The 13261-nt window shown below is 39.5% G+C and overlaps 1 protein-coding gene across 2 annotated transcripts in view; it reads right to left on the bottom strand.

Moving 5' to 3' along the window:
- The window catches only part of CAB39 (calcium binding protein 39), an 82733-nt gene extending 69740 nt beyond the window's left edge, over positions 1 to 12993 (bottom strand). The window contains exon 1 of one of the 2 annotated variants that reach the window (XM_079132648.1): positions 12633 to 12993. The gene's annotated coding sequence lies outside the window, so the exon portion shown is untranslated. Of the gene's footprint in view, positions 1 to 3366; positions 3683 to 12632 lie in introns of those variants that run through there. The other variant, XM_079132649.1, reaches the window with a different exon arrangement.
- Between the last annotated feature and the right edge of the window lie 268 nt (positions 12994 to 13261).

Below are 13261 nucleotides of genomic sequence, written 5' to 3'. Positions count from 1 at the left end.
TCCAAACATTTTTAACAACCCAAAGATTCAGAGAAGCAAATTATTTTCTTCTTTTACTAACTAGCTAAAATAACTACTTCATTAAGATAAAATTAACATATAATTTGCCTATTTAAAATACAATTCAATACTCTTCAGTATATTCAGAGCTGAGCAACCACAACTACAATCAATAAAAGAGCTATATTTTTAAAGACACTTAAAATAACGATGAAAAATAAACCTTATTTTCCCCTAGTTTATATGAAATGAACATCTTAACAATCTGGATATGTACTGAACCAAACTATTTCTCAGAATAGTCCTACCTGCACTATATGAAATTGTTATGTCTTAAGATATCCCAACTAACATTTCATAGCACCACCTTTAAAAAATCTCTACTTAACATCCCCTGTATTATTTGTATTTAATTTATTTAACTACTTGAGCTGACAATTGATTTATCCAGTGTTTTAGATCTTGTTTGAAAGGCAGCACCTTGGGCTGGGGATATAGCTCAGTTGGTAGTAGAGTGTTTGCCTCACAAGCACAAGGTCCTGGGTTCAAATCCCCAGCACCACAAAAAAAAAAAAAAAAAAAAAAAGGCAGCACCTTTAAGGATTAATAGCATAAGTTCTTATCAGTCCCAAGTGTGAATCCCACCCAGCTCTGCTGTTGACTGGAGGTAGCACTAGAACCCTTGAGCAAAACATTCGCCTTCTGAGTCTCAATTATTTATAAAATGATAAAAAGATTGTTTTGGGCTTTTACCATAATGAGGTAAATATTAAACCTTCTTGCATCATCTTGCAAACTTTTTACACAGTTATCTAGTTTGTTTTTCCCCCCCTTTTGATCACTTCGCAACTAGAGAAAGAAGTTTGCTTCTTCAGCAAAGGTCTGATACACGTTCACAAAAATTTTAATTTATGTTTTTCATTCATTTTCCAGATATACTGCATATAAATTATCAAAGATAACCCATGTCTCTGGTCAACAAAGTATAATATCCCAGGACACTGAGAGAATTTTCACATTACTGAGTTGGGATTGGTTAGTATCAAAATTGATTTTCCCAGTCAGGCACAGTGGCACATGCCTGTAATCTGTTACATAGGAAGCTGAGGCAGAAAGGATTTCAAGTGTGAGGCCAGCCTGGGCAACCTGGTAAGACTTCATCTCAAAACAAATGTAGCTCAGTGGTAGGGTCTGGCATGCAAGAGGCCCTAGGTTCAATCCCCAGGATATTCCTAAATACCTTTATTATTTATTTATTTTTAAAATTGACTTAAAAAATCCGACAGTACCCTCTGGCCAATAACATATTGATTTGGGAAAATCTTCCTCAGTCTAATTCCCCCCTTTTTTTTTTTTTTTTTTTGGTGGTGCTGGGGATTTGAACCCAGGGCTTTGTGCTCGTGAGGCAAACACTACCAACCGAGCTATATCCCCAGCCCCTCAGTCTAATTCTTATGTAGGTCTTTTTTCACTTAAGTTTGATTTTCTTCATAGAAACCCCAAATGTTTCATATAGATCTCATCACCTTAAGCATTTCATTTTTTATTACCATAATGATATTTTTCTCCTATTTTTTTATAACCAGGCATTGTTAGCAACAAAAGTACTACCTATTATTAAATATCTTTATGTGGTAGGCATACAGCATTGAACTCTAAAGTTCTTCAGCTGATTGTCTTGATTTTTCTAGGTTTAAGATTGTGACCATATGCAAATATTGCTATTTTCTATCTTTTTCCCCAACAGATATACCTCGTTTGATGTATTCTTGTACTGGTCAGGATTATAGCAAGTATCAACAGTATTACTGGCATTGTTTTATTCTCTGATTTCAAGAGTTAAAAAATCAGGAAGACCTCCTTAGTTAACACCAATCTTGGCACATACTGGGAGGATATAGCTCAAGGGTTAAATATACATGAATGCCAGATCCATATGGCTCAAAACCAGGCTCTGTGGCTTACTTGGAATTAATCTTTGGGCAGACACTTCCTAAACTTCAGACGCTTCCTAAACTTCTTAGTATATAAAATGAGAATAATAATAAAAATGACCTCTTTCTTAGGTTGAGATAATACTGGTAAAGTGATTAGAACAGGACCTGGCACACAATAAATACCAACTGTTGCCTTCTTTGACAATTTTCTATCTAATTAAACTTGCTGGTGTTTTATTTAGAACTTCCATGGCTACTTTCCATAAGTAAAATTTGAATATAGGCTTTTGCCTTTGCAATGTCCTATCAGGTTGCTGTTCTTATTAAGTTCCTGAGAGTTTATGCTAGTTTCATAACACAAATTTGTTATTTTTGGGTGTTTATCTAGAATTCAGAATACATGGGATAGATTTAAGATTTTCAGTTTTTAAAAAGAACATGTAATGTCTATACTGTTTGGGTCTGGAGCTCCCATTTTGGTTTGGAGACCAATGTTAACAATCTATCTATGTGCTCTACTTCTTAAGAGAATTCCAAAAAGCTACCAGTTCCACCTCCATCTCTAGATCTTTCAAAGGTGTGTATGACAAACAAATTCAGACCCAGGGTCTCTCTGATAGCTTTCTTCTATGTCTTGTTCCTTTTCCCTATTTCTTCTTTCCTTTTCTCTACAACCATAACAAAAACCTAAAGACTAAAGATGGCTGACCTTTTCAAACACTTATAGGGTGTCCACATACAATATCCCATACTAAGCACACATATGCCTCTTTGGTCTTTCTTTTACTACATTTAATTTAAAAAGTAGAGGAGCTTCTATAAAATAAAAGGAAAAGCAAACATTCCCCATCCCTCTATAGCTTCTGTAAGGGAGTCCTCTTTTCATCAATTCAGCATCCAATCACTCACTTTATGTGAACAAGACCAAGACCAGCTCTTGTGTAAACAAATGGGTTGAATGATTTCAAATAACAGGGAAGAATGATATTAACAATATAAAACTAAGAAATATTTACTTTGCTGTGTGCACATACAGGAAGATGTAAATAGTTCCTCATTCCTTCTTGCCTACTTGTGAAGGTAATGTACAAGAATGCAGGCCACCCTATCTGTGACTAATCTACCACATACAGCTTGGGAAAAGCATTATTATCTAGCTATATTCTAACATGAACATAAATAAAATGATCTTATGTAAACACCAAAATAACTTTTAAGTTCTAGAAGATATTCCAATTTAAATTGTATGATTTAACCTTTTTTAGATAATCTCACTGAACAGAATCCTGTCAGGAAAGGAAATAACTAATAAGTGGATGGGAGCTTCTGGAAACCAACATTTAGCCAACGACTCTTCAAAAAAATCAATACTGAATTCAGTCTCCACGATTTATGTATTCTATCTTTTCCTTGTTTGGAAAAAGAGTACCTTAACTTCTTTAATCTTCCTGTAAGTCTCCTTTTCTTCTCAGCTCCTAAAAGATCACTGATGACAATTCAGTGATGTGAAAGTTCTCTCAGTGTCCTGGGACATTACATATTGATGACCAGAGACTTGAGTGATTTTTCTATCAGAAATTTTCTGTTCCAGGATGATTCTACATTCCATTATCTTGTGGCAGAGGCAGCAAAGTATGGTAGGTTACAAATTCAGGCTCCACAATGAGGGTTTCAAATCTAGAGCCTCTTTCTAGGTGCATAACTTCAGACCAATGACTTAGCTTCTTTTCCTTAATTACTTGTACCTGAAAATACGGAGAAACAAATAGCATTCTTATAGACTTAAATGAGATAAATATCTATAGAGGCCTTAAAACAACATACCAGCAGCTGAAATGTATGTGTATGTTGGCAATTATTTTATTCTTTTTGTTTCATTTTTCCTGCTAGCACAACTAACGAATCTTTAGGCTATTTTCATATTCAGTTGGCATATGTCAGTGATGCTGATTAGAATTTTTTATTTCAGCACCTCCAGGTCTTACTGAATACAAATACAAATAGGTAATAAAACAAACCAAGAAACATTTAATCCTGACCTAGAATACCCCAGCAGATGACAGAAAGATACAAAGTAGCAGCTATGTTTAAGACAAGAAGGGATTTGGCCCCCACCATTGTTACTCTCCTCTGAATATCTCTTTTCCTGTGTCAGGTCACAAAATTAACCCTAGTAACAGTAGAAAATACTGAGGATGAGGAACTTAAAAAAAAAAAAAAAACTGTAGAAATGGAGATAGAACAGGAAACAGCAACTTTTATCTCACTTTTTAGTGAACCAAAACTACAAGTATGGGTTCAAGCCCCAGCACAAGACTACAAGTATGCTAAATTAATCACTGATATACATATGTACATATTTATGTTTATATGCTTACTTTAAATTTAAGATATTGTTAAAAAAGAATAATTTTAAAACTTACATAATAATACAACATAAAGTTTAGTCACTATGAGGCAAAATAACTTAAAGTGGGCCCTTTTTGCTATTTTAAAACTTAGGGCTGATAATCACATCAAACTGATATAGCAAACTACACATCAGGAGTCCAGATTCACTTGCAGGCAACTTAATTTTAAAGTCACAAAAATATTTTTGAAAATACTTTTGGTACAACAGAAAGTTTGAGAGCGACAGTCTTCATGTAATGTGTACTAGGTACTCAGAGCACATCAGACACATTGCAGAGTTTTTCTTGCTAAATCCTCAAAAATTATTCATGTTTGTTCTATACTTGCTACTGTACAGAGGAGAAAGCTAAGGAAGAATGAACACTAAACATCCTGCCCAGCAATGCACAGTTGGGACTTAAATCCAGACTCCTAAGGTCAAAGATTCTTCTTGTCTTATCAACACTGAGCTTTAGATTTTTTTCTCTTATAAAAGTCTCTATATTTTCATTCTACCATCCTGTGAGTTTGTAAATTCATGTAACTTCACGTGGTTTCTCAAATTGCATAGTGAGTTATTTTTAGCAGCTCATAACAAGCATTAACAAATAGAATAGACATAGTAAGGCCTAAAAATTGTTTCATGAAATTTCTATGAGTTTTGAGAGTATGTGTGTGTGTTAGCTCACTGATCAAAAATGTAACTTCTTACTATGGGTTGAAGTTTAAAAAAAGAAAAAGATCTATATCCTTCCTACCCTCATAACCCCTTCCCTCCCCTTCCCTCACCTCGGGGTATGGGGGTAGGAAGGATAGGAGAGTGAAAAAGACATTATGACCTCATGTACATACATGAGTATATGACCCATGTGATCCTACAACATGTACAATCAGAAAAATGAGAAATTATACTCCCTTTATGTATGATTTATCAAAAGGTATAAATGCATTTTCTGTTATATATAACTAATTAGAACAAATAAAATATAATTAAAAAAGAAAAAGGTGCTTGAAGAGCCACTGATCTAAAGTGTTCATTCTTTTCCTTAACTGAAAATACATTATTCCAACCTTACTTGAATTCCAATTCTTATAAAAGTTATCAACCCAATTAGAAAGTAAATGCTTTGAATGCTATACTAAAAAGAGTGCAAATAATAGCATTTCCCAAAATCTGTCAGACTAGAATCTTCCTTTGGCATGTTTGTGGGTATTTTACTAGGGAAGCGGGTGTCATGACTACACCTGGCAAACTGGGAAACACTTTGCAAACAGTCACAATGCATACTATTAAAAATTCTGATCAGTTCTGCAAAAACACATTAACACACAAATATCATCAAAAATAAAAATCTGGAACTGGGGATGCAGCTCAGTGGTAGAATGCTTACCTTGCATGTGTGAGGCCCCAAACTAGATTCCTAGCAATATACCCACACACAAAAATATAGAATAATCTGAGCTGGTCATGATGGTTTGCATCTGAAATCCTATAGTCCCAGCTACTTGGGATCCTGAAGCAGGACTGCTTGAGTTCAGGAGTTCAAGGTCAGCCTGGGCAACACTGCAAGAACTCATCTCAATGACAACAATAAAAACCAAAATAAAAATGTGAGTAACTGTTTTAATTCAGGTTTTCTTCAAGCTAAAATTTTATGCTGGAATCTCGCCTACCAACGATTACTGAAAAATACTGTATTATGAGGAACTTACCTAGCAAACGGGGAATCCTCATAAGCATGTTATTATTGATTATAGTATGTAAATCACTTTCAAAAAAGCATAAATATAGCAGAGATAAATAAACTATATTTTGGTTAAACATTTCATTTCTGCTAACTAAAAGAGAAGTTTCATCATTTTATCACATGGTTGTATCACTTAACAGTTACAGAAACAATGTATTAAACCCTGAAAACACAACATGGGGGAAGTGAGAGAAGTGAGAAAAAGGTGCGTGTTTAAACCCTTAATACATATAACTCACACACAAAGACTGAATGGAGGAAAAACCCGTAAGTAAAAGAAGTGGAGCCAAAAGATGATTTATACGGGTTCATGTTAGTGACCTGAGTTTCTGTCTTCCCTGTTAGAGAATCTAGAAGTAAATGAACTGGTCAATAATACGCCATCAAAGCAGGAAAGAGTTATTTAGACAGACGGAGAACTCCTTGAAGATAGGAACTTAGAATAATAACGAGCAAAACAAGCAAAAAAACCAACTGTGTACAGACCAAGCTAATTAATAGTTATCTGAGGAGCTATGAATACTCATGGTGGTCAGTATCACCCTCATTTCTTATACGCGGTAAAACCCTGGGTTGGCAAAGACCTGAGATTTATGCTAGCATTCCATCTTACACAGGTAAAGGATCAATAGCAATTACAACCAAAGAATATTTAGGACTGTTCTTTACATCTCCAATCTGACTGTACATCTTTGGTTCTTTCGTTTCCATTCTCATTGCCCATGGTTAATGTTTTTCCTTTTCCCAAAACAGCTCATAGAACTCCACTACACAATTGTGACAATGAAACTCGTGGGCTGGAGGATTTGTTAATCATTACCTGACTAAGTTTGCACTTTACAACCATATAACATTTAATTCTTAACTACTTATTTCATAAGTACAAAGGTAGAAAATTGGAAAATACACATTTTGATGTTGTTCACATTTACCCCAAGCAAAGAACTTCAGAACTGTGAAATAACTCCAGGCATCTGACCAACTGGGAGGAAAAAAAAATGTGAAAGCACGGTCACATGTCATAAAGTTCTCATAAAGAAATAGACTTCAAGACCACAGCAAAATCAGAGATTACCTAGAATAGGAGAAAAAGGCAGATCTTAAGCCTATACACATGATCATGGAAAATAAGAGCAAGAAAGATTTGAGGGGTATTGAACCTAGGCCCCTTTGCATAATAATGAGATGACTGAAGCCCAGAGAGGTGGAGTTACTTGTCTAGAGTGACAACATGATTAGTCATTGAGTCAGGACCCAGCCCTCTAGCCCCTTCCACTGTAACACAGACCTCCCATTCGCACTACAAGACTAACATGAAAAATAAATACTACCTTCTGGTCTAACTAAACTATAAACCACTTATCAAATTATGACTCTATACAACTAAAGCATTTAGAACACACCATCTCGTTTGGGATTATAATGTGTGGTTACTGTTTGGAAACCTATTAAAATCCTCAATAGCCTCTATTTATAATCTTCATGCTAAATAAAAAATGCTCAGCAGGAAACCAAGACCCTATGGAGGAAAATAAAACTATTTCAGATGAGGAATTCATGCCCTATTGCAGGCAGTCCACATTTTGAGATGAGGGAGATCCAAGGTCCAATCCTAATTCAACTGTGTAATATTTGTGGAAGGTCCCACACTTTAGTTTCCCATCTGTAATGATGCTGGGGTCCAATACAATTTATCTAATAATTTTTGTCATCTCCTTTGATCCTTTGTCCATTTCAACTTTTAACTTAATGTAGCTGCCCCTAAAACTTGCCAACTACATCAGAATTATGAGCATCAGTGTATTAAGCCATAAAAAATTATGTGCCAGAGTATTTAGCATATTGTGAATACAATCTTTGTAAATGTGAATGAAAAAGTTCAAAGACTCTGCATAACAAATAAAATTTTTTTCAAGCAAACTACATGAAAATAGAGGGATCTGGCTCTAGATCCAGTCCTGTGGCTACTAAGGGGTACAACCCTAGGAAACTGACTTCAGTTGGTAAAAATTCCTCCTGCAAAGTTAATCGAACATTGTTCTAGTTACAGGGGGTCTCAGTATTCCCACATGCCGGAAGAACCATTCCAGGTAGTTTTGAGGTTCTAAAGTTTCTTCCACCTGGAATAGTCCATTATTAGCATAACAAAACTTTAGATGTCTGGGCATTTAATGTTCTAAGTATATTAGATGTAGTAACTCATTTAATCTTCTTACAACCCTTTTTAGATGTCTGTCATTTATTATTTTTCCCGTGCAAGGAATCTAAGCTAAAGAGATGTTAAGAAATTTGTCTAACATTATAGAACTCATAGAAGGAGGGGTGAGGGTTCAAATCCAGATGGTCTGCCTGCACCTATGATTTTTAACCTCTAGAGTTAATATTGCACCTTCAAATTCTATGAATCCAAGAGTGGGCCTTATAGACATGTAAACAAAAACCTGTTCATGCTATTTGCTTCTGCGTGCGTAATTACAGCTGATAAATAATCTGTGGAGGGAAAGAACAGTGACTAACATGTTAACAGTACCTTGTAAAAGAGCAAGCTACAGTTCATTAGAAAAGGTTATAAAGTAGCAATTTAATTAAGATCAAGCTACAAAATGTATGTTTTGTTTCTCAGACAAACATTTTATCAAAATTCATCAAAGTGTTGTGATGTTTTAACATCATCCTACTTCCCTGGTCCTCAACATTTATCTGGTGGATAATGCAATAAAACCATACAAATCTGACTGCCACGAAACATTAACTAGATTTTCTGCCTTTGTAACATGTATTTGAAAATGCATACATACACATAAACAAGCAAATATAAAACTACAAGTTAAAACACTACGTAGAATCTCTGTACCAAAATCTCAAGTCAGTCACAATCTATTCAGGATTATATAAATAGGTATGTGGCAGACATGATCAACATAAATGGCCAGGGCAGGCTTTACCTCCCTTTTTTGGGGCCACTTCATACCTGACTGACCTCTTCTAATTCTCTGCATGCCATTCTCCCTTTCTCTGCCAGCTTAACTTCACAGCTGCTATAAACCACAATTCTGTCCTCCCCTTGCCCCTTTCATTTCAAGAGAAAAGTTAAAAGCACGATCAGACTAGGAAGCTCTTTGAGACAGAAATGGCACAATGGAGGACTGCATACACACACAATAAAATGCTGATGGAGACAAGCTATTAACTTTCAACCTATGTTCTGCCACCCAGTACCTCAATAATAATTCTCACAATCCTTGGAGGGTCTAAGAAACAGAAGTAGAACAGCCATCATTTTATTCCCAATCTACTCTACAAATAAAAGTGGTGAGAACATTCACCTATTTTTGCTCTCCCCTCATATTCCAGACAGGCAAGTGGTTGGGGTCTGGTTCCATAGTCATTAAGAGCACACAAAGTAAGAAAGCTCACACAGTTCAATCTCTTTAAAGAAGATTCCATTACCAGTCTTCTCGCCATAAAAGCCAAAAGAGACTGATGACTAAATCCTTAGGCAATTTTTAGGTTATTTGGCTTGATCTGCATTCATACAGATTCAAGATCTTTGCTCCTCAATAATTAAATAACAACACAAGTCACAAGCAATCTAGCCCAGAGATTCACAGAAAATTTGTATATTTCCCTACAATTTTATCACATGAAGACGTTTTATGTTTGTAAAAAACCAAAGTTTTACAACCAAAGATTTGTCATTATCCATACTAGTCAAATGATCACATTCCTCTGTTAACACCCAAGGACAGCCATAAAATCAAACTCCTAATTAAAATGAGCCATGGAAAAGAGGCAAATGGACTTTTAAAACAGAGTTGAAAAAGAAACACCAACAAAGGTATCCAAAAGACATTACCTGAAGTAAAATTTTGTCTCACAATTGGATTTTATTTTTTCATGGCAGAGGAGTGGGATCTGAAGTGTGTATGTCTATATTTTTTTGGCAGATAAAAAGTTGTGCATTAGCAGTGATCAATCTGGAAAAAAGGCTCTAGGGAAAGTATGAAAGTAACTACAGATATGTATAATCCCCCAAAAAGTTGACTGAAAGAATAGCCTTCAGTAAATATTCCAAAGTAATGCTGTAAAAAGATTTAATACAAGGACCTACAGTCTAAAATGCTAATGAACCTGAGCTGCCTTGAAATAAAAAAACAAAAAGCTATGTAACTGTAAAAATTCATTTCATAACATATTCTATATTTTGTTAAAGAAATGACAATAGAAAAACAATGCACCTAGTCTGAGTCTTTGTGATGTCATTATCAAAAAGTGAACCTACAGAGGCTGTTTCAGAGGCAGAAATGGAGGTGAAAAGGGGCATTATACCCCAGTACATGGGAGAGCATGCCAGCCATGGGGAGTCATCTTTTCATAATGCCCTTCTAGAAGTACATCTGCTCATATGTGGCAGAGATCTGTGTGATCTCTTCCATACCTCATGATCACATGCCTCCCACCGAATGATAAAAAGTTTATTCAACAAGCAATAGGATGCAAATCTTAAACAGAAGTTAGTAAACATACTTCAAACAAAAAGCCTTTAGAAAAAGTTCTGTGCGCAGTAGCAGGTACTTAGCATGACCATTTCATTTCATGATGGAACCTTGTCAGGAAAAAGAAAATTTTAAAATTTAAAAACACTTCCCTTGTTTGGGGAAAAAATTCTTTAAAAAATATTTACGAAGATATTTAATGATAAAGGAATATTTAATAAAACATGCATAAATACACAATATATTTCTTTGTACAAAGAAAAAGACTGGAAAGGAAATAAGCAAAAATGTTAACAGTGGCCAAATTTAAGTGGTAAAATTAAGATAAATTTTTTTAAAAAATTAAGTATTTCTGCATTCCACAAACTTTTTACAAAGATCATACTTTACTTTGATAAGCAAAATTTTAAAACTGAAAAAAGTTGGCATTCATTTGTCACCCACACAAATAAGTGCTTGCAAAACCTAGAAGCTACTTCTACGGGTCATATATTACAGACTTCAAAGACAATTAATTACCTGCCAGTAATTAAAACACACACACACACACACACACACACACACACAAACACAGAACTAAAAAATTTCACTCGGTAATTTCATAACTAAAAACAGAGAAATTTTTACTTTCTAGAAAAAGGTCTATCTCCCAACACTGGTTAACATTGACTTTTTAAAAATCATCAAATAGATTATTTTTTATAAATGCCATCTTAAAGAAACAATTTAGGTTTATCTCAGGGTAGACACCCACTACACAGTGCAAGGAGTTTTGATGCATTTTGGGGAACTCGACAACAGAAATGCTTATTGTGCAGATGAGCTTATTTGAATAGACATCTTTCCATTACCTCTTAAGAGCCTAACGTCTAATGAAGGTTTCTGCAAAAGGTGCTTTGCTTGGCCTGGACATGGCTTTACTTAAATATCCGGGAACCTGACAAAAATCGATCTCAAATTGCATTGTATTCAGTGGACAGAATGTCAACTCCTGACTGGGGCCTCCTCCTCTCCTTTCTTTCACAAGAGCGCCTTTAATATGCCCTAGCCTACATTTCCGGGCTCATGAGTCACTGAGACATGGGCTCTAAGTTTCCCTTAGAACGTCCCTCTAACAGCCACTCTCCGGCATTCAAGGATCTGGCCCCAAAATCCCTCTCTGGCCCACCCCACCCCACCTCACCACAACAAACTTGAATTATCTCCGATTTCGAAAACTACGCCTGTGTACCTTTGTCCTCTAGCTCTGCCGCCCCGGCACGCACATCTCTCCCGCAACCCTCCCCAACCCCCTCCAAATCCCACCCGACTGTCCAGACCCCGGGTGGCGCCGCCTCGCCCAGGAAGCCCTCCTAATTTATGCGAAGGCGGAAGCGACCGAGGGGTCCGGTCTCCCGGCACCTTGCTCGCACCGTGCACAGTTCTTCACAGCACTTATCGCCTCCTTCCTGGAACCGTGGTTATTTGTGTTCCCGTCTTATCTCCCACACCAGAGCGTGAGCTCCTCGGGGGAGGGGACCGCGGGACCCGGTTCACCTTTGCGTCCCTCGGCTCCGACCCACCGCGGCGCCCGCCCGCAGGCAGCGCTCCGGTGGCTTCAACCGAACTCAGGAACGCGCCGACCGCACAATTCCTAACCAGAAATCAGTTGGACATGTTCCCGAATGACGGCCGCGAAGCTACCATCTGCCCCCAGGAACAGGAAGCCTGCGCGGGGCGGCGAGCGGGGCCCGGGCGCAGTGGGAGTGACAGTTGGCCCGGGCCGCACTTCCCTGCGCTCCCGACACCGGCCGCGGTCGCCCCGCCGCCAGCCCGCGGGACAGCGGCCGAGGGGAAGGCAGCGGACCCGCGGCTCCCGGAGCCCGGCCCCAGGCCCTGGGTGCCCCGCGCCGGCGAGGGCAGCGCGAAGGCGCCGAGAAGGGCCGGGCCCGGCCGCTCCCGCCGCCGCCAACCGAGAAAATGGAGGCGGCCGGGCTGGGGCTGGGGCTGGGGCCGGGGCCGGGGCCGGGGCCGGGGCCGGCGTCAGCGCCGAGAGCAGGGCCAGGCCGGGGGTCACTCACGGGGCTGGGCCGGGCCGGGTGGCTCCCTCTCCGCCTCCGCGTCGTCGCCGTCCCCGTCCTCGGCCGCCGCCGCCGCCTCGGGCTGCTCGCTCGGTCCCCGCGGCGCGGCTCGGGCGCTCGGCCCCTCCGTTGTCTTCCGCCCGCTGCTACTCCCGGCGACAGGCTCCCGCGGCGGCGGCGGCGACGGCGCGGGCGGACGGCGGCCCAGGGGTTCTCGCGGTGGCCGCCGCGCTGCTGCGCTCGCTCGGGCTGCTGCTGCTGCTGCTGAGGAGCCCGACGCCGCCTTTGCCTTCGCCTCCGCCCAGCTCCTGAAGGCTCAGTCTCTCAGGCCGCGCCGCTCCCGGCGCCCCGCGCCCCGTTCCCGGCCTGAGCCCGGCTTTGACGTGCGCACTGCGCAGCCGCCGAGGGCGCGACGTCGGGTGGCGCCGCAACGCCCCCTTCTGCCTCTGGCGCCCCCGGGCGACCCGGCGGACTCAGAACACCCAAATGGCGCGAGACTGGGGCAGAGTGGAGCAGAGAGAAGCAGAAGCCCAGCGCGAGTTCCTCTTCCTTCTGCCTTTTACTGCCTGGTGGTGCTCAGCTCCTGCTCTGCGTCTGAGCAGTCTTTCTGGCGACTACACGCCCACTTT

This window comes from Sciurus vulgaris, assembly GCF_902686455.1.
Source record: "Sciurus vulgaris genome assembly, chromosome: 3".
NCBI classification, from domain to species: Eukaryota; Metazoa; Chordata; class Mammalia; order Rodentia; family Sciuridae; genus Sciurus; species Sciurus vulgaris.
This window is presented reverse-complemented; position numbering and strand designations above follow the sequence as displayed.